The following is a 23,528-nucleotide window of genomic DNA, read 5'->3' on the forward strand; positions in this document are numbered from 1 at the left end:
GTAAGATTATTTCACGAAAGATCTTTGGCTAATTCAACACATGTGAAAAAATTATCGGTGGTGACACCCCTACCAGTACCATTCAATGGCTCTACCAGTTGGTTCACTACACGACAAGCTTGGTCTTTCTCATGTTGGTGACCTACTTTCCCTTGCTAAACTTCGAAGTTGTATGTGTAATGGTTAGCCACATCTGCTGCTACCCAAACTTTGATGCCGTGATTTCCTGGTTTACATTTCATATACACTCTGAAGGGACAATTACCACGAAAGTTAACCAACTGTTCGTCCATTGTGACGTAAAGACCTTGCTCAAAACACTTACGACAATTCCGAGCATTGTTGCAAGTTTGCTGTTTTCTTCGTTAGTCTCTTGTTACTTTGTCATCGAAATGGATGATCAAGAGTAGTAGCCGAAATCTATCCCTAGACGTTGTTACAAGGTAAATCTTGCATCTGTAAACCTCATCTGTCGTCCAAAGATCATGTAGGTCTTCTGAATTTTCATGGAAAACCCCACATGAAAGTAGCAGTCCAAAGAATGCCTTTATCTCAACTGCGTCTGTAGGGAGGTAGGTCTTCTTCGTATCCGGATGATCACTATTTCACTTCTAAAAAATATTTGTACCTTCTTCGTTAGTATGAAGGACTACTAGATGTGTAATGTCATCGGACATCATAAGGTTGAAACCATGGGCGTCGTCAGGGAGGGTGGACGGGTCGGTCGACCCCCTGGAAATCTATTTAATATTACCTTGATCTTGAAGTATATATATTGAACTGAGGATGAGTTTCCGGAGACAGGATCGTATGTTCCCTCCGTAGAACTTCACGATAATTCCTGTTTTCAAAATCTCAAACGTTGAAAGAATCAAGCAAGTTATCCTCAATCGTTCCCATAGAAAATGAAAAGCCACATCTTTTAATCCTTCAGCAGTGGTTTCCTTTGTAAAGCAGAATAAAAGTGTTTCTCTGACTCATTTGTCTGACCTTTGCAACAATCGGAAAAGTATGAGCATTTAACACATATTGATGTTAAAAATAATCCAAGAATTCTCTTTGCGAAGGCAATAATGTCACCGACTCCTCTGCACCTGTTTGCCCTCTGGCTGAAGCAAGGTCAATCTGAGTGACACCGCTTCCTTTTAAACCAAGAATCTTGATGGATTACAGAGAGGGGAAGGGGTCAAGAAGACAAAACTGCAAATGGAGCAGCAGGGACAATGATTCTAATGCTGTGATCCATTGTCTTCCTTGTTCTTAGTAGCGTTCTGTGCAGAAAGAAATTGAGCTTTTTTCGTATGAGACCCCGCGGTTTAAACGTACAATGCTATTTTTAGCGGGGAGGGTGGAGATTGACCCTTTCCAAGAAGAGATAGGTTTAGTTTTGCATAGTTTGGTTGTGCGCAGTTATTAGAAATCCGTGTTCCTGGTGTTTCATATAGGCGGTTTTCGTTTTAAAAACTTCAAAGTTGCTCGGGAGTGTCGGAAAATGATAAATGTGTGTGGTATTCGATCTCTGGTATCTTTCAGAGTTTGGTGGGTGTTTTCCACTCAGTTTGTAATTTATTTAATATCTTATGTGCCTTCTCCCCAAATGTCCCCTTATGCAACTTTATTAGGTGAGTTGACGTCCTGTGACCCAAAAGACATTGGCAATTATTTAGACTTAAATTTGCAGACAAGTTTGTCGGACACTGGTCGATATGAAATATTGATGTTGCCGTGGCACCCGACCGAAACATATGATTTTAAACAAGATAATATGCCACGAAAACGCACCTTTTTGTATAAGTGGTTTGTTGAATTTCCATGGCTAGCATACTCTAGAAAGTTGCGAGGGGAATTGTACAAGCAGTGTGTTCTTTTTCGATCTCCTGTAAATGGAGGATTGCAAGGGTCTTTTATACTGACACCGTTTAAAAAATTAAATTATTGTTTTGCATCTGATTGACAACACGGACAATCTGAATGGCATCGGGTGTACACAGAACGTGCTCAGTTATTTTCGAATGTTATGTCTACGAAAAGTTGCCCATAATAAATTTTCGGAAGAATCCAGTCCAGGCTTTTCACTCTTCACACTGCATCCCCGTGAAATAAAAAAACACCTCAAAACAACAATTCATGAAGATGATGGATGAAATAAATTAAATTTATGAATTTGGCAATTTCCTTCCTCAAGCTGGATGTTGGTACGATTTATGGAAACACAGAAATCTAGATACAGACAGTTTAGAGAAACTCTCTCTTTCTGATCTGATGGATCACGCCACATTTTATCCGGCAATAAAGCAAGGAATACAAGTAATTTTTATCCTCCCCGTTACAACATGTAGTGTTGAGAGAAGTTTTAGCACCTTAAGACGTGTGAAAACGTGGTTAAGGTCAACTATCTCTGAAGAAAGATTGACAGGATTGTGTATGATGAGTCTCTATCGGGATTATATTAATAATAATAAAACACAATTCATATCAGACGTGTTGGATGCTTTTGAGAAAGAACCAAGGCGTATGCAATTCTTTTTCAAGAAGTAGACCTATATGACACGTAATAATGCTTATATATTTGGTCTAGGAATTAATTCGTGCGGTTGGTACGCACACATTGAAGCTGTAGTACAAACACAAAATACATAAATACCTTAAGAAAAATATTGTTCATCGCTAGCCACCACTTTCGGCCACCTGTCAGGCAATGTACGGATTCCGTGGCGAAAGAAGTCCTCATCCTTGGAAGCGATCCAGTCAGAGACCCATGTTTCGATATCTTCTGAAGAAGTAAACCGCTGTCCAATCAAATCGTTGTTCATGGAATCGAACAAGTAGTAGTCCGAAGGAGCAACGTCTGGTGAATACGGCGGGTGGGGTAAAACTTCCCATCCGACATTTTCTAAATAGGTTTTGACCGGTTTTGCGACATGTGGGCGAGCGTTATCATGTTGAACAATAAGTTTATCATGTCTGTTCTCCCATTCTGGTCGTGTTTTGGCCAGAGCTTGCTTCAAACGCATTAATTGTCGTCGATAACGTTCTCCATTCATAGTTTCACCCGGTTGCAGCAGCTCATAGTACACCACACCTTTCATATCCCACCATATGCACAGCATAACCTTTGCACAGTGAATATCTCGTTTTGGTTGTGATGGACCTGGTTCACCTGGTTTCACCCAGGCCTTTTTTCGTTTAGGGTTCTCGTAATGGATCCACTTCTTATCACCCGTAATAATTCGATGCAGAAACCCCTTTCTGCTCTCTCGTTGAAGCAGCAATTCGCAAATGGTTTTTCGTCTTTCAACGTCTCTGTCTTTCAGTTCATGTGGAACCCAATGTGACATCTTTTGAATCATTCCCATGGCTTTCAAGCGTTTGGAGACTGTTGGGGTTTGATCAACGCCTAATGCTGCTGCAAGTTGTTCCTGCGTTTGACACGAATCCTGCTCGAGCAATGCTGTCAATTATTCGTCTTGAAATTTTTTTGGCTGTCCAGCTCGCTCTTGGTCTGCCAAGCCGAAAACACCACTTCTAAACTGTGCAAACCACTTCTGACACGTTCGCTCAGCTAGAGCATGGTCACCATACACTTCCACCAAAATACGATGACTTTCAGTCGCACTTTTCTGCATGTTAAAGTAATGCAGCAGGACACCCCGCAAAAACACTTTATCAGGCACAAATTGCGCCATGTTCACTTAACTACAAACTGGTGTTGTTGACGCTTTAATCCACTGCCCTATACTACGAACGATACGCGATGACAGGGGTTTGCAACACATGTGTGGATACACGGAACTGTGGGACGCTCCGTTCGTTGCGCCATCTCTTGTCCACCCGCACGAATTAATTCCTAGACCAATATATATATATATATATATATATATATATATATATATATATATATATATATATAGATAGATAGATAGATAGATAGATAGATAGATTAATTTTATGTGCACTTTCCTTTATATTGTGTATTCGCTTTTTTATATAAATATAATTTGATTATTCTGCGTTTTGTAAAGTGGTTACGGAAGAAAGAAAGATTTTGTGCATTTTGTGTGAACTTTATGAAACAAGACAAGGAATTATTTCTACCTGGTTGCTTAGTTTTTTAAAAACACGAAGATGACGACGATTTCATCTTACAAAATCTGCCCTTTTCCTGTTTGGTAAGCAAAACCGAAATTTTTTCGTAAATACATTTTGGCATATGTTATTTTTTTTTAAATTTCTATTTATGTGAAATGATTAGGTTCTGATTTGCATGTACAAAAAATATTTTCTTGTCGAGATCCCGAGAGCAGTCTCGTTGTTCCATGACTTCGCAAAGGACTGATAAATAAACATCAAGGAACACAGTACTGTTATAAAGTTTTTCCTTTTTGAGTTGGTTTATTCTGAGTTTAGTGTCACTTACAGCCCCGAGGGTGGGATGTGGACCTAAAGCTATATATGCAATGCAAATTTCATGAACTCAACTTCTACCGGGAATCTAACTCGAATATCCCACACCAAAGGCACGTACGTTAGCAACATAGTCACGAACATGCATTCTCTCTCTCTCTCTCTCTCTCTCTCTCTCTCTCCATGATTCTTTCAATGTTTGAGATGTCAAAAACAGGAATTATTATGAAATATTAAGGAGGGAGCACACGATTCTGTCTTCGGAAAGTTCTTTTAAAGTCAACGTAGTATATGTACTTGCAAGACTTCCTAATTATAATATTGTGATTATGTTTCATATATATATATATATATATATATATATATATGTGTGTGTGTGTGTGTGTGTGCGTGTGTGTGTATTATTAGCGTTTGTTCTTGACCCCCCTGCGAAAGTTTCTGACGACGCCCATGGTTGAAACTATCCTCCATAGGAATTATGGATTGAGAGATTTGTGTCAAACCAGGTTTCCTGACTAAAATATTTGACTTAGGATGTCTCGACAGATGTGGAGGATTCCTGTGCCATACTGTATCATCTCAAGATTCAAATGTATCACCTGTATTATCATTATCACTGACACTTATACGAAACTCGTCCGGAACTTCATCTTCACTCCCTATACTGTCGTCTTCTTCCGAACTCTCAATGATAACATGATCGTCGGTTTTCTTCTAATGCCTTTTGAATCTCGTCCTCTTCAAAGTATCTGATTGCCATATTTATCCACACAGTTATAAAAAAACAGGCATCTAAATTCTCTGAATTCAAATTGAACGCCAAATAACCAAAGAAGGGACATGAACGATAGCAAGAGGTTTTATTGACTAAATGCATGGACCTAGAAAATTAAACTCCAGGAAGCAAAAAGAGGCAAAAGTCTAAATGTCTAAAGGAAATAACCACTTAAATTAATATTTTATAAAGTTCTCGAATATTTGCACTACTGGTGAATAACATCTTACTTACTGATGTCACAAAAATCAGAGCCATCTGTTGTAAACAAAAATAAACACATTCCAGGAAAAAGTACATGGAAGTCCAGAGGGGTACATTTTGGACCCCAGCAGTACAAGTCTCCAACTAATGGAAAACTGAAATACTTCCACAGGAGATTTTATGTGGCAAACACATAAAGGCCAGAAATATTCAGCTAGAAAAAGAATGGCTAAAATTGAGGAAAAAATACAAAAAGGAAATGCAAAATGCAACGTGTGTGGTACAAAATGTACACCCCAATTCGGCTTCCGAGGATTAACGAAGCATCTGCAAGTCGATGAACGTTTGAAATTGTAAGTTTATTTTACTTGAATACATTAATCTAATTGTTAAACTGAAAAGGTGTCTGAGTTATATTTAATGTGTTTCAAATTAGTTTTCACGCAATATATGAATATATGCTTGTATAACTCGAAAGGTTAACTGTAATCGAAAGGTCATTACGGTTTTAAGTAACTATTATTTTTAGAACTCTGTCAATCACAGCAGCGCGTATACATACGGTCGTGGTATTATAACAGTGCAATAATCATTAACAACCCATTCTCTCGTACGGTATTAAATTTAAGGTGGGGCGATATTTTTAAACATTTGGTAATTGTCCTAATAGGAAGAAGAGTTTTGGTTATTAGTTACTTGCGTTCAGAGATGCACCGACAGAGATTGCCCGAGAGTCTGGATCCCCCAGAACTTTTAATTGTTTAAGAAAATTAGCAGAATTTCAACTGGCAAGTACACAAAATTATTTGCATTTTGTAGTCTACAACGAAAAATCTACGGACCCAAAAGAGGCATCTTGGGTACACCACTGCTTGTGTTTACATTGTGTTACTCATTGCCTGATATCGAACGTCTATGTCGGAAAGGGACATGAAAGGACTGAATCGTCTTATAGGCCTAAGGGGCCCTGAAAACAATTTCTGCGTGAGGGATCTGATTAGTAATGAACAAATGCACCCGCGTGGTGTTGGTCATGGTGTTGGTCTTTCACATGCAGTCTAGGTTTTCGTCTCGCGCTGGAATCCTTAGTCTTGGTCTTGCTTGCAAGAGTCTTGCGACTCTGTCTTTTGAAATATCTTTTACTTTTCATACGTAAATTTTACTCTGAGCATAAGGATAATAAAATCTACGGTGCGCCAATAGTAACAGAAACACAATTTATGTTTCTAAATGTACCATAGTTTTCCTTCTTCTAAATATGATGATAATGATGACCTTTTTTAACGGGTGTCCACGCTACACTACTTATAAGATAAATCACAACGTTTCGTAATCCTTTTACATTATTTTTAACAGAGCCAACACTTCACTGGTACCGAACTGGGAAGGCTACCCCTGAGACGCATCAAAGAAAATCAAGATGGTACAGATTATTCAAAATACCATGAACTGCAAAATTATTTTTACACTCTAAAGGCGTCAGATTTTTTCTTTTCCACCACGATTAGCTAATTTCTGTATTAAACAAACTTCCAATTAAATATTGATATTTTATTTTACTGATTACAATATGTACTCAGCACATGGACATTACTGGCAGAAATATGGACATAACGCAAAAGTGATTTAAAAAATTGCAGACTTTCGAAACGTGGGCGTGGAGAAAAAAGGAGAGAATTAGCTGTGCTGTATAGAAAACGAATGAGCTGTTAGAAATATTAACAGTAGGGGAAAAGCGAATGAAATTAGATATTGATAAGAGGAGAAAAAGGATCTGGTTGGGATAATGACTGAGAGGACCGTACTAGAGAGTATGGTAGAAGGAAAGAGAGGGAGAGAGCGAAGGAGACTAGTCGAAGGCAGGTACAGTATTAAAACAGTAAATTGAACGGTAGGACGAAGAGATTAGCTGAGGACCACCGTACATAGACGTTTTTCAGTTGCAGCAAGTAAATTGCCAATGATGGCAGAATAGCTATGATAATGAAGATGATGATATGTTTAGAAATATTCACAAAAAAGAGAGAAAAAATTGAAATAATAATTATTATAATCAAAACTCTTAATATTTTAGAATAATTTGTCTGAAACCTGAAAACGGCTCAATTGTCTATACGTGTTCTGTAAAGTCAATTTATATAAATACTTTTGACCTATATTAGAAATACAAAATCATGACATCAAACTCCGAGGTATTTAAAATAACTGCTAAAAGTCAGTCTCAGTTGGGAGTATGGACTATTAGCATGAATTACCCACTTTATTGGGTTAAATTGAAAGTAATAATATGTTTCGTTAGTCAGTAATTTTTTACTATTACTAAAGCACCGAAAACTATGAATTGGGTACTAATATCGGTCATTTTCAATAAATTTATATATTTCCTCCTTCCTGATGTTGCAAGGCACGGCATCAGAAGTGTCATTATTCAACTTAATGATCTCGAAAACCATGGATTTGACATTGACAATAATGTTCATTTTCGATAATTTTATATACCCCCAAGGTAGGGAGCTGAATTTGGTTCTAAACGGTATCTGAAGTGTTAGTATTCACTCAGCGACCTCGAAAACTATGAATTTGACACCAATATTAGTCATTTTTTAATCATTTCTATATATATATATATATATATATATATATATATATATATATATATATATATATATATATCCCCTCCGCCAAACTACGGGGCTGAATTTGGTTTTAAACAACGTCGGAAGTGTCACTGTTTATCTCAGCGACACCTAAAACTACAGATTCCACTCTAATATTGGTAATTTTCGATCACTTTTAATTATCTCTCCTCTCCCCACCTCTAAGCTGCTTTATTTATAAATATACCTCCCCCCTTAGGTTCTACCACTAAAATGAAACTATAAAAAATTTCCAGTTCCGAACCTCATAGATGTTAAAAATTTGATTAAAATCTCTTCTGTGTTTCATGAGTTATTAAATAATATAGTCATTTTATTTTTAATATTTTTGTATATTTCCACCTCCTCCTCCTCCCATACGTTGCTTCGTCAAAGTGAACTGGCAACTAACTTTCCAGGCTTGAACATCTATGTTAACATTTAATCGAGAGTATTAGTTTGGTTCAAGAGATATTAAATTTTATTTATTATTTTATAATTCCCCTCCTCCCCCACAACCCTACCTTAAGTTTAAGTGAAATGATGAAAACACTCCCTCGCCCAAGGCTCATCTATGTTGTAAATTTGATCAAGATCGAGCGGGAGGTTTAGGAGATTAGGGGTCACAAACATGGTCACTTTCAATTTTGTAGTATAGATTTACTGTTGTAGTATAACGTTATATCTCTCAATCCTCGATGTGCCGTATACCTAAGGATTCTAAAAGTTATATTGACAAACAGTTACTCAACGTATAAGCATCAGCCCATGAAATGAAACTTGCGTTCACATGCACTAAGTTTTCGTCAATGCCATAAGAAAGTGTTATTTCCATATTACCGTGACGCACATTAAATATTTCCAACGGATGCTTGAGTCACGGAGCCAAGGCCATACCCATGTAGTCGGAACCTATGGTGTACTGATGTTCAATATTACATTTCTCTTTAGTTTTGGAAGAACACTACTAATATGTTTTGGAATGAAATGAAGTATCTAGCTTAACGTCCCACGGTTTTTGCACCAAGACTAAGAGAGATGGTGATGATGATAAATTAATGAAATTGTGGAAAGAAGAACGTAGGAGGAAATGGGAAAACTCTGAGAAACCCTACGCACACGGTGTTTGTCCACCAAAATAGCTCACATGGCGCAAGATGACACCTGTGCCTCTTGAAAACGAGCAATATTTACAGAAAACGCGAACAACCAATTCAGAAAATGACATGCTATAGCTATATACTACAGGAGCAGATCGACACACACGGATTGCATAAACCAATGGAACACATTCACTCCAGCGACGTTTTTAATGAAGCCAAGAAATTCAAATGAAAGATGGGGGGCGCGGTGGCTCTGTGGTAGAGCGTTCACCTCTGGTGCTTGGGGTCCCGGGTTCGATCCCAGCCCCCGCCAAGTGAACTTTGTGGTGGACAAACACCGTGCTCGTGGGTTTTCTCGGGGTTCTCCCGTTTCCTCCCACTTTCTTCATTCCACCATTTCACTCATCTCTCATAATCACCGTCTCCTTTAGCCTAACCGGCATAACCGTGGGACGTAAAACTCAAAGATTTCATTTCATTTTTCAAATGAAAGATGTAATGATTTTTTCCCTTCTTCTTTACATTCTATAAAAAAATCAAGTAGTACCGGTATTAGTGCAAGCGTCTTGTGCAAGAGTCTTGGTCTTGTTATTGCAGGTATGGTGTTCGTCTTGCACCCTTAGTCTTGGTCTTGGTCTTGCATGCAAGTCTCTTGCAAGAACTGCAAGACCAAGACTATTCCGCTCATCATTAGATATTGAAATTCATCGAAGACAAATTAAATATACAATAAGGCACACACTTTTGTCATTTGTTGTGTAATAAACAAGTTTAGCTAAAATTATAAAGTATTATTTGAGATCAACTATATATATTAAGAACGATTAAATGAACTAGCTTTGTTGGCAATTGAAAATGACATACTTATTGAAATGAATACGAATGTAATAATAAGAGGTTTTGATAAATTAAAATCAAGAAAAGTGTCTTTATAACATGAACTTTTCAGTAACAAAGAAAAGAAGAAATTAAGCTTCTTACCATAATCGTATCACTAGGTACTATGTAAATATGCTTTAGATGAAGCATAAGAGCATACCTCTGTCAAAATCAAGCCTGTGTTACTGTTAAACTTGAAGCTCATGAGTTACTATTCTGCTTCGACTTCTACGTTTTAGTTGTACTTATCAAAATTTCTCTTAGGTATATATATCTTAGTTGTGCTTTACGCTTATTGTAGCATTTAGTACCTCACTAAAACATCAATAACTATCCCGATTGATTCAATATGTAATCCCATATAGCAGCTGGTTGGGAATTGAAATGGCATCTCAATTTCAAAAAAATGTCTCATAGGTAATCAACCTAAACTCAAGAAAAAAAAAAGATATTAACTTGGTTTAATCGAAGGGCCACTTTTTGATATCGCAATCACTAAATGACTTGAGAAAAATGGAAAATTGCTAATCTTATAGCACTCCACTCTTTCTCTTTCATACAATTAAAAAAACTGTTTGGTGAATGCAAGAACACAGAAATTAAACAGATAAATTAAATTTTGGGGAGAGTTTTACTTAGCTTCAAATTTTGAGATTTAAGGTACAATTAAATGTAGACAAATAATAACAATTTATAGCTAACAATTACTATTCTTTCATAGATTTTAGTATAGTATCAGAAATGGAATTTACTGTATTTAAATCAATTTAAGTTGGCCTATAAAACCGAACGTTTAATGCCCAATAAAGAAATATAAGCTTGAATTGCGAAAACCATACAATTAAATATGTTAATTGTATCCTTCGTTATCATTTTATTAACTTTAAATGGAATTGATGTGCTGAATTTTGGCTCAAAAAATTATTCAGCATATAATTTAATTAATAGTTTTTTTTTAAATTGTACATTCAACTCCCAGTGACTATTTCTACTGTTTCTAAGTAATATTAAAAATAAAATTCTTAAATATTTAGCACGTCACATTTGGAAAATTAGAAACAGAGAGGAAACCTTTTTCTACCACAAAGACTCAAATCATCTGCTGGCTTCAAAGTACCGAAACTTCTGTTTTATCTACTATTGTGCAACACGATTTATCAATAAATGTAATTATTTCAGTGCTTATTAATTTTAAACACAATGTATAATCTTACTGAGTTTAAAAATTTAATAATTTCCTTTAATGCGTCTAAATTTAACGTAATTTTATGCCTCAATTCGACCAAACTGGTCCTGGATTTTATTTCCCTACTTCTCTTAAAAGTCTCTATATAGTCTTGTTTAATTTATTCAATTAGAGATATACTGCTTATTAACTTAGTTTTAACCTCCTTTACCACTACTCTTAGCATAAACTACTTAATTCAATTTACACATACTAACATATTTTTAGCCACCCTTCATAGTTTGATTCCAATTTTTACAACCTTAGAAGTAAGTTGAAGAAGTCATTTAGAGATTACTAAATCTATAACAAGCTCTGTTTCTTTTTTTTAGAAAAACGATTCTAATTTTGTTGTCGCTAATTTTTTTTTTTTTTTTTTTTTACAAAAAGTTAATATCAGTTTCTGTTTGTAAAGTCTGTAAAATTCTCTAAACAAGACGGTATAAGAGGAGTCTTAATACAACTTCAATTAAATTTAGACAGTCTACATAACCTAACAATCTTGCCTATGAAACTGAAGCAAACTGACATTAAATTACTTCTTCATACATTATTTAAGAAAAGAAAAACCATCCACAGTTACTGAATTAATTCACAGTATTCTTTATATTGGATTTCTGCACTGACAAGGAAAGAGAATTATAATACGAATAGACCAACTTTAACCATAAGCTGCTGTATATACAAATTCTTCCACTGGTTCCGTGTATTACACTTTCTTAAAACCAAATGACGATGCAACCGAAGTCACAAAAAAGGGTTGGGTCGCTCACACATTCCCGTCTTTCCGTGCCACGTTATTAAAACACAAAGCTAACGGAAAGAGAAGTTGTTTCGCTTACAACTTCAAGCTTTTACAATAATAAGAGAAAAAGAAATAAAAACAAAAACGAAATTCTTTCCTATATATTACAAACCTTTTTCTGTTCTAATACCTTCTAAACAGCCAGTAGTATCTTCTAAACAGTACTGATTCATTTAACAATAACAATATTTAACAACTCAATCATTATATATATATATATATATATATATATATATATATATATATATATATATATATATATATATATGTATGTATGTATGTATGTATGTATAAAATGAGTGTAGCGTATTGGAAATCGCTAAATTATTTAATAAAAATGCTATTAAATATTAAAACTGTGACTTTATTCGATATTAATCTAAAGTCAATTACTTATAATTTCACAATTTTTCATTAAAATTCAAAGGGAGAATACAGATATTGAAGAAATTTGCAATTATAACATTGAAGAATTAGTATCCATTTCAACTTTCTACTTTTTATCATTTAGGTGGTGGCGCTGGAATATTGTTTGCTTTCAGTTAAATGTCTAGAAGCGGCCCTGATAATAAAATTGATTTTCCTCTGCTTGTCCAACATTGCTCTCTTACAGCAAAAATGTATATCTGTCTCCATTCATATAAGGATATATTTCTCGATACCATATTCATATACTTGGAACAAGACCCTCAGTTCCGATACTGCTATACACCACTCAGCGTCCCTATTTCCATTTATGGTCGACAATGCCCAGTCGATCATCATTATGCAAGATTTTTCCGGCTACAGCTCATTCCCCATGATATTCATTATCTTTTACCATCATAGCACTGTCTCTCACAACACTAATAAGGGTTTCTCAAACTTTTTCATCAGTCTTGTGCCGCTCCAAAATAGAAGGCTAACCCGCATTTGTCTAACTTACTTATGTGATTTGATGTACATTGCTTTGATTATCGTGAGCATGAAAGCCTATATTTCACTAGCAAGTTTTGATAATCGTATTTTGAATATTAATTAATTCTGATGCTTTGACTGCACCTCTTTACTCTTATTTATCTAAGTGCACTTATTATTCTGTTATTCTATTTATGTGTTAGCTTAGTTATTGTTAGTGTTTATATTTTGTTTTATTTCAAGTTTTTTTTATATATATTAATATAGATATATGTGTTTGCAACTTTTGCGTTTTATTAAATGTTACTTACGAACTTTTTCTTTAACTTCTCATTGCCCAACAGCAAATGCACTAAAAGTCAATTTATGCTTCCACATCCCAGACCAATGGAGAGAGTGAAACCCTCTAGTGGCAGTTTTTCATACTTCCAAATATTATGCGACAATAAAGATTTCAACCAAACATGTCTTTCTAAAAAAAAATCGTGTTGTCCTGGCCACCTGGAGCTTTAACGAGGTTAAAAAATAGGGTATCTGTAGCTGGCGGAGAAAAACAAGTGAATCACTTAGATTTTACATCTACATTGGTTGAATTGAATCTCGAACCTCATATATATATTTGAATTACTTTCCTGTTTGAGATTAAGGAAACAAGCGTCGAATTGTTTCTGAGCTTCCACGGAGGCCGACACACCAACTTGATCTTAACTGTAGGCGACCTTGCTATTCTCCAGACATGATTTATTTTGATACTCTCCTCTTCGGAGGCAGGAATACTCGAAACCAGTTGACGAATTAGGCATCTCTACCAGCTAACGATTACTTTCTGTGCTTCCTCTTCGGAGAAAAAGGCACATTACTAAAGTACAAACGTAGGGCGTTGCAAGCCACTACCCTCATGTGTGGTAAGCTGGCGCCATCTCTCACTTTAAGCTGATTATAGACGATCAAATGTTTCATCATATATTGTATCAAATATTTCATCAACTGGTTAGATAACTACTACATCTCCACAGTAAGTTCTGGCGTACTTTATCCAGACATATTAATCCAGCAATAGGTAACATAGGCACCGAATGCGCTCTGCAAAACGTCCATCGTATGCCACGCATTTAATATCTTCCCAGCGTTCGCACTCATGTCATCATCAGCTAATTTTTCTTGTCCATTTAGCAAAAGTTGGTTTTACTTATTCTAATTTAACTGTAATTTTTCTACAATACTAATTTTTCTACAATAATTATATAAACTACAATACTAATATTTGTATTTATTTTGTAATAAAGAGTATAAAATAAATTATTTTAACATACAGTAGAATTAAAATACAAAAATTATTTAAAAAGTAATTAACAAGGAACACAGACAGTATGATTAGTCATCAATTGCCGTTGAGTTCATTTTCCTAGTTGCTGCCATAACCTAGATTTTAGGTAATACAAATTCTGGTAACACTGTAATTTCTGTGGATGGCAACACTGAAAATTCTTCCAAATCATATTTGCGGGTGTAGATTACCATTATCTATTACTGAGGTAAGTTACATTTCATTATCTCGTTTCACTTACGAAAGAATGGCAAAAGAAAAATTGTGAGATTTTGAAAAGTATTTAGTAGTCTGCCCCTTTAAAGTTTATTCAGTATCTTTTCACTTACTACGAACAAATTATATACAAAACACTCTAATTTTCTTTATGATATTCATGTAAAAGACATTACTGTATTCACTAAATAAATAAATAAATAAATAAATAAATAGAAAATGTTGGGAGAAAACCACAGATTCGTTAGAATAACTTTTATTGAACATTTTGGAATGATTAACATTTGTTATGATTTCAAAATGCTGACATGTAAATTAAATAAAAGTCCACGTATTTACCAAAGCACTACGGTTTATTTGGATTCATATTACATAGGCCGAAAAATGTTACACACTTTAACCCTTAGTATGCTGCAGATCAGAGTGGAATTTAGGTTTAGTGGTGCCCTAAGCTGTTCAATGTAATGGGGCCCTTTATGTGCCCTGTTGAACGTAGGCACCCTATATACAGAAATGAAAAAAACTAGTGGTGTTTTAGGAAGGTTGCTAGCAGCCTACATAACTCGAAGTACTGTTGCTACATATATGTATGTTTTATTCTGTATTGTTTTTCTCATATTTTTGAAATGTGTATCCAGCTTTTCATTTAGTTTTTGGAACCAGCAAAATAGTGAGGCTATGAGCTGTAGCTTGTTTAGCTTATACGTAAATCCGGCACTGCTTAAGATGATAAATTGTCACAAAGCATCTTCAAAATAATATAAAATAGAATACAACAATTTATTCAATAAGACAAATATTTGATAAGTTTCCGAATGCAAGTGAAAAGAAGTGATAAGTTCATTCAATTGACATTCCTTCTCTATCTATGTGTCATTTCCTGTAATATTACAAGATGTATTCGGAGTGGAAATATGGAATTGAATCAATATTATCAAATATGTTGATACAGCACCTCCGATCTGAAACAAAAATAAATTATAGAAAATTTCACACTTCAAAAACGATTAGAAAACAGATTCTTAATAATTAACTAAAACTGCTGATAACACACTTAATGAAAACATGTGATCTTCATATTATGTTAGAAGATATTGTTCAATCTGACAGGCATGATCTTTTCCAAAAAGTCACACAAAATTATATTGCACAGTGTTTTGTTCAAAAACAATGTTCCGGGAAGGGCACACTTAGTATTCCGGGACGCAATACTGATACCATTCTATTTATTATTATAGTATAGACGTAATATTTTGGTCTGCTCCGGAGGTCACTGCCCCCAAAAAACAAGTCTGAAAAAAACACTGATTGCACAAGCTCTAATAAAAGCGTAATTATACAATACGCTAAAATGTAAGTATATAATGTATTACAATAGTTTAAGCATCATTGTTGGTACCATAATGCAATACATTGCTATTTATATTTAAGTATCCTTTCTCATATAGAATTTGTATAGTGTTTACCACATATTAAGATGAGTTATATTCAAATGTATCATGTACTACACAGCAAAACTTATAATTAGTCCAAAATTCAAAGTTATAGGTAATTCCATAGTTCTATAGCGTTTTTCCTTTCAGGTATCTTTTTACAGTACCAAGGCAGTTCCAAGAAATGAAAATGAAGTTTAACAGGATTAATAATGAAAATTGAACACTGTCTAATGGAAGTTTGTGACGGTTAGGCGAAAAGAAGATTCAATTACTTTTGTATGTTGAGGTAATGTATTTTAAATTCCTGTGACGAACAGAATTAACAGTGCATATCATAAATTGATGGTACTTAGTTAGACGTGTTAGTTTTTCTCCGATTCTAGTGGTTATGTAAATACAAACGTAGTATCTACATTTGAAAGATTCGCCATTGCTGCAACGTCGAGATTTCATTCATTAAGTGGCAAAATTATAATCTAATTTAACAAAGCATTTCAGAAAATTGATTGGGAATTCTCGAAGAGATGAAAGGCTGTACAAGTTGGTTGATTATGTCACATTTGAGCAGAACATGTTAAATTATTCCCTGTATAGGCTAAAGCAGAATCATCTTTTGGCGATAGATATGTGGTTTTGTTTAATGCAATACATTCTTGGTTACACTGCTTTCCAGATAATGTGGACAGAATCGTCAGTTAGTGCACGCAACTCATCACTAAATATTGTAATGGTCTTGTTATTTTATATCTTATCGGCTATTTTTATTCAGCTACGCAAGTTTGGAGTATCAAATAGTACCACTATTCTTGGATTTGATTTATGTGCTGAGGCAAAAAAAACAGAATTACAGTAGAGTTTAATATATGAAAAGTTTTGAATTTCCGTTGCTATTGATATTAGTTTAATAGAAAACAGGTACTAAGGACGATGGTTAGCTCAAATTCATGCACAATATATTCAGCTGCAAAAGAGACAGGTGAGACGCATCGATCTTGTAACATAACAACATAAAACAATATTGAAATAGAAATTTTGACATAATAGAGAGCACAAGAATATATACTCAGGTGTGTATGTGAAGTGTATTAATGCACACTACCTTATAAGTGTATAACAGTGTAACTGATAATCGTACAAAAGCTTTCAGAATATTCTTTAAAACACTCCTTCTCAACTGATATGTTTTGACATACTCGTTTGTTGCACACTCTCGTAAGTTTCGCTGCGAATCATTAAATTTAAAAGCGTTCAATGATTAGTTCAAATCACGACTATCAGTTGACACCGTTTGCAAGAACAACGCTCAGTACTACATATAATTAACACTTTATAAATATATATTTGCATTATGATGATTTATATTATTATTAATAAAAATGAAACGATTTTGATGTGCTGTCTGGAATATCTAGTAAAATATATCTTTAGTAAAAAAAAACGTAGTACGCCATTGCTTCAAAACATCGTTTTCGCACAATAAGTACCAAATACGCTACGAGTGAGATTATGACGTCTAATGTAAACAAAGATACGTACAACGAAAAATTTTCTAGTAGAAAGATCAAGTTGTTTTTTAAATCAATATAATCTTATCAAGTTTGAGATTTATAATATTTTTGTGATGAACATTTATTGTAGATGTTGCTTACTGATTTAGAGATAATAAAGCATAACTTACTGAGTACAATAACGTGAAATCCAATGGGAAAAATCCACATGCCGTAAATCTCACTTTTCTGTATTGAACTAAATTGGAAAAGATCGAAAGCTAGAAACAAAAATGTTACTTAGAAAAAGCAAAACATGATAAAAACAAACATAATCTAATTGAGAATTACTGTATTCTAGTTTCAAACTTCTCTACTATAATCTTAACTCCAATTCTGCCATAAGCGTAAACACTTTGAACCTTAGTAGAAAGTTCTATAGAATATAACTAATAATACTTATATTTACTGAGGGATTACAATCACTCCAAATAGTTGGGAAAGATTTTAAAGGACGAAATTCTCTGTATTCAATGACGTGCAAGCATCTCTGCATATTTTATTGGATCATTGGTTTGGAAAAATGGAATAAACTTCTTCAGGATTCGAAAAGAAACTATGGTTTCGTTATATTTATCTGGCTTTAGGTTTGCATAGTGCTTCTTACATTTGGTTTTGTCTACATTTTTACTTATCTTGTAGATACACATTTCAACAAATAATAGACAATGAGGTTTAAATTTCACGTAGTATCAATATATTCGGAAACTCCAAACGTATATATATATATATATATATATATATATATATATATATATATATATATATTCTGAAAACATTAGTAGCTCTGATCACTATGTGGTGAAAATTAGATTAACTACAGGCATTTAACTCTAAACAACCGTGTCCTATCAACAACAATAATAGTATTAGATAATATTTACACGTATACTATTGCCTGTTATGAGGAGAAATATTTTTTGTAACACAATTTACTTGATAATTTTTCTACATATTATAGCAATCACATCAATATCGCTTTTAGAAGTTAAACGTAACCCTGCTAAACTTGTAACTAATTCTCAGCACAATTTATGCAATTTATTTATTTAGTTACTACTACTATGAGAATAACTACCACTTATTTTTGCATGAAGTTAATCGTAGATTTAGAACTTTTGTAAATCCTATAAACTAATTTTTATACAGAATCCATAACTAACTATTTAATCCTATTTATTGGATATGATATTACCATAACTCTATAGCAAACTTGTTCATGAAATTCTAAAGAATAGCAGCTCATTGTACATTTTTACCACTATATTAATTGGAATGTAGACAAAAATGTATTTGTCAATTCATTAACAAATATCAGAGACAAAGAATAATTTTAACGATATTCTTTATTTTCATCTTTAATAATAGAAAAATATTATTTATAGTTTGAAATAGGATGCCCAGTAATCTTCATCTTCATCAAGACCCCAATGAAGGGCTAACGATGTCTGCTTGAAAACTATATGTGTGATTGATATAGACATTAACGCCGATTCGAAACATTGCACAATTTTGATTTATTGATAAACATATTTGATTTATTTTAACATTGTACCCAACACTTGTATTACATGCGAACTTAAATCTTTATGTGGAATTCTAAACACATTAGTTCTCACAGAAACTAGACTCATATCTCTTGAAACTAAAGTAAGATGGGTAGCATGTTAGGTCATTAATAACTTTTCGTTTGATTTAGTATAGTGTAAATTATAATTGCAATAATATATTTCATATTATACATTACTTATGGGCGAAACATTGCCCTTCAGATAGGTAGATTTGTAGTAAGTGAACCTTAAGATTGATATATGTAAACACATTTTATACAGATAAATGATAAACGGATGAATGAGTTAGGAGAAGAATAATATTTCTATTAACCATTATTATTTTAACATTGGATTTTTATTTCTTCCTGATTTGTAATCCATTGGGTTACCCAATATTTGCGTCATTTCAATGTTGTAATATAGATTACTTATGGGCGAAACATTGCCCTTCAGATAGGTAGATTTGTAGTAAGTGAACCTTAAGATTGATATATGTAAACACATTTTATACAGATAAATGATAAACGGATGAATGAGTTAGGAGAAGAATAATATTTCTATTAACCATTATTATTTTAACATTGGATTTTTATTTCTTCCTGATTTGTAATCCATTGGGTTACCCAATATTTGCGTCATTTCAATGTTGTAATATAGATTAGTTTCACCAGATTGGCATTGATTTCGGTATATATGACATTGCAAAATCCCAAGTATTAAGGTTCTGGAATTTTGGTCTCGTCCAAATATATGTAAATGTGTTGTCACAAGTTTGAGGAATGTAAAGTCATTCCATTTCAGCCAAACAACATCACAAATTAACAAAATTTATGCTGCAGTGGCATCAACGATACACTGCAAATTTCAATTTTTATATATTTATGCTGAAGTACGCAGAATGAACAATTTCTCTTGGCTTATGGAAATTGATTTGTGTTTATATTTTGTGACGTTTGTTTACTTATCATCCAACTTGAATTTTATAGTTGTCTCTACTTTCTAGGTTACAGACGTATTTACTTACCATCTATTTTAATAATAGAATGAATTACATTCCAGAGAATATTATATTTACAAAATGTAACCTGTTTAATTTAAGAAAATATTTTAGTGATAATCGAGCGACTGAGAAATAGATTAGAAATGGCTCATCAAATATTATGAAATGGTTCAATGTTGAAGCACAGTAAAGAATTGTCAAAGAATTATGTTACTAGCTGATTGAGGTTTAATGAGGCGGCTATTTGACTCCTCAAGACGAACACAACTGCTTTACCGACCATTTTAAATAACACTTAAAATGAATATAGTAAAATACAAGAAAGCAATGCTGCTAATTACAAATAATAGCACAAAGGAGAAGTTAATAATATGTGAAAGAACAAACATGAAACAATAACAATAAATAGATAATAATATTAAAAAATAATGATAAGAATAAAGAAAATATAGAAGTTAACAACATATAGTAAAACTGTAACAGCAGATAAAATTTATCACAAAAATTAATGATAATAATAGGAAGAAAGATTACCGTTAGATGCAAACCTTACGATGTCGGATAACTACCGTCCACACGGTATCCATCGGATTATCTTCCACCGTGCATGATTTCAAAGAAAATGTAGGTTGCTCATGAACAGGTGAAGATCTTACCTTTCTCGCGGAAACAACCGTATCATAAAATTGGCGTATATACTTGCTAAATTTTATGCTGGCCATGAAGGTGACTGGCTACAAGCTGCAGTTCGCCGAAGACCACAGCAAAAAGAAACAAGTGAAAATTGGGTGGATTTGCAAATAGACGCGACTCGGGTCTGAATTTCTAAACCTTTTTCGAGAACAATATCAATTTTGATATCAATAATAGAAACAGGAGGGGTCTTCGTGTATTCGCTAGCAGATGCGACTGGAATCTGAATTTGTGAACTGTTGTCGGGAACAAGATCAGTTCTGACACCAATAATAGAAACCCTTGGAACTTTTGTGAATTCGCTACTAGATGCGCCTGGAATCTGAATTTGTGAACTGTTGTCGGGAACATCAGTTTTAACACCAATAGTAGAAACACGATATGTTTTGAAGGATTTGCCCGTCGATGCGACTGAGGCAACTGAGTATTTCTGAACTTCAATAGGGAACAAAATCTTTTCAGGGTCAAACGTAAGATTTCTGCGTTTCCACAGATTTAGAAGAAATAGCTGCAACAGTAGCAAAATGCAAAGAAAGAGAGGAAGGAATGCTTTCTTTTAAGCGACGTTTAGCATCGACAGCAGAGATATTCTCAACAATCATTAGCTCTCGGATACATTTGTCATGTTGAAAGGTTGGACAGTCTTGAGATCATGCAGAATGCTAGCCCTTGCAGTTGACACAAAAGGGCTTAGTTGCTGTACAGTTTTCCGCACCATGACTACCCTGGGCGGAATTTGCACAAAGAGCAGCACTCGCATTAGACGATGTGCTGGTATGCCCGAAGTGTTGGCATATGAAACAACACATTGGACTGGTAATGTAGGGACGGACCTTAAGTCTATAATTACCAGTATACACGTAGTTTGGAAGTGTAGGAAAGTGAAAGTAAGAATTAGTGCCCTAGTACTAACGAGTTCATTTCAATTCTTACTTTTGATGCGAGAGAACTCGACATGTTGGTCAACCAGCTGTTATTTAATCTCTTCGTCGGTGGCTATTAATAGATCCCAACAAGAAATCAAATCGTGAGAGACGTTCAGTAGACGTTGGGGTTTTACCGAGACCTTCACGTATCCAATGTTATTCAATTTGAGTAGCTTAGCTGCTTGCTTCTTTTGGATCATCTCCAATAATAAAACGCAATTGCGTAGCTTAATAATAAGTTTATTAACGAGGAAAGACAAAATGTCTTTAATAGGACAAGGATGATTTGCTTCACCATTTGCACTATCAGAATATTTATCTTGAATTAGAAGACACCGGACAACAAACACCATGTTACTTGTCTTTCCCACACTATCTACACCTTGGTTTGGGCGTTTTATAACAAGGTGGGTGTGGAACCAATTTAAAAGTTTTAGTACCCATAAAGATGAGAAATATATGTACCTGAAAAACTGAAACTGAAAAAAACAGCCTGTTGAGTAAAAAGATAAATTCCACCACTCTATCCGGCCCTGCTGAGTGCGCATGCGTTCACTCCTCCGATTCATGATTCATCCACGAGTCTTCAAAATCATAAATTCGATTATCACAAACAGCCATAGGTTGACATGCAAAGAAAGCAGTCTACTTCCGATGGTTATCTTTATACTCTCCTCAATTTCAAGTTATAAGTGGCGATTAATCAGCCCAGCACAACCCCAACTTGGAAGACAAGTGGCTGACTGCAGTTTCGAAGAACTGAGCGATGAAGGCGCCACATCCCGACGTTAAGGCAGTATGTTATAATGAAGTAAGTTTAACATAGTGCGACTTTACGTATATTTTTGATGAAGACAACATCCAAAATAAGAATATAAGGGTAACTAATTACTCACCTCCTCTTTCAGATCAAGATTACTGTTTTTACTCTGGATCTTGTGCACTATAATTCCAATATCACGGGCCTGTAAAATATTTTTAAAATTGTTAAGTGTTCTGAAACAATCTTTTGGGAAGAAAACCTTTTTATGCACAAGCGCAAGTACAAGCTTTTAAGTATACTTTCTTATATATCTATACACATACAGTATGAAATAACTAAAAGTGTAGAGTCAATTTGATCTGAAAAGAATAAAAAACGATACGAAAAGTACTTCTAAATAATTATTCACAATTGGAAGCAATAACCTGTCTCCAGCGTACAAGCAGACGATGAATATTACAATATAAGAACAAGACAGAATGTGTATTAAGTAAGTCGGCTATTGTGTAAATTACGTCTCAGAAGATTTGGAACAGTCGTAATCAGGCATTTTCTCTAACAAGTCCAAGAAAAGAAAATCATATAACCGGTTAACATACCAATTATTTCCAAAGGAGAGTTTAAATTGTTACCAATTTTTATTGCTAAATTCTAACATTCACTTAGGAACAAAACGAATGGCAACAGTGTGATTATTTTTACTCAAGGCAACAATGATTTAGGTAAGCCTAAAATGTGCTTTCAATAAAACCTCGAATATACTCGTGATGGTTCTGAAAAACATTTATTTACCGAAATCCATGTGAAATAGAAAAGTCATTGTCATAATATGACATTGTAGAACACTACAAAGAAAACCTCTGGTAAAGTATGCTTTAAAACTGCTAAAATATGGTTTTAGTGAATACATGACGGTGCTCTGCAGCTACCTCGTATCTTAACAGTACAGGAGAAGGGAAAAACGACCATTCAGTACTAGTACTACCAAATGTGAATGGGCGTTTCCCCTTCTTTTGTACTGTTGAGATAGGAGGTAGTTACCGAGTACCCTGCATTGTGCAAAAGCATATTACGTCAGTGGCGGTACTCTGCAGCTATCTGGTATCTCAACAGTGCAGAAAAAGAGAAAAAGTCAATAG

Source organism: Thermobia domestica, chromosome 18 (assembly GCF_964235325.1).
Source record: "Thermobia domestica chromosome 18, izTheDome1.hap1.1, whole genome shotgun sequence".
NCBI lineage: Eukaryota > Metazoa > Arthropoda > Insecta > Zygentoma > Lepismatidae > Thermobia > Thermobia domestica.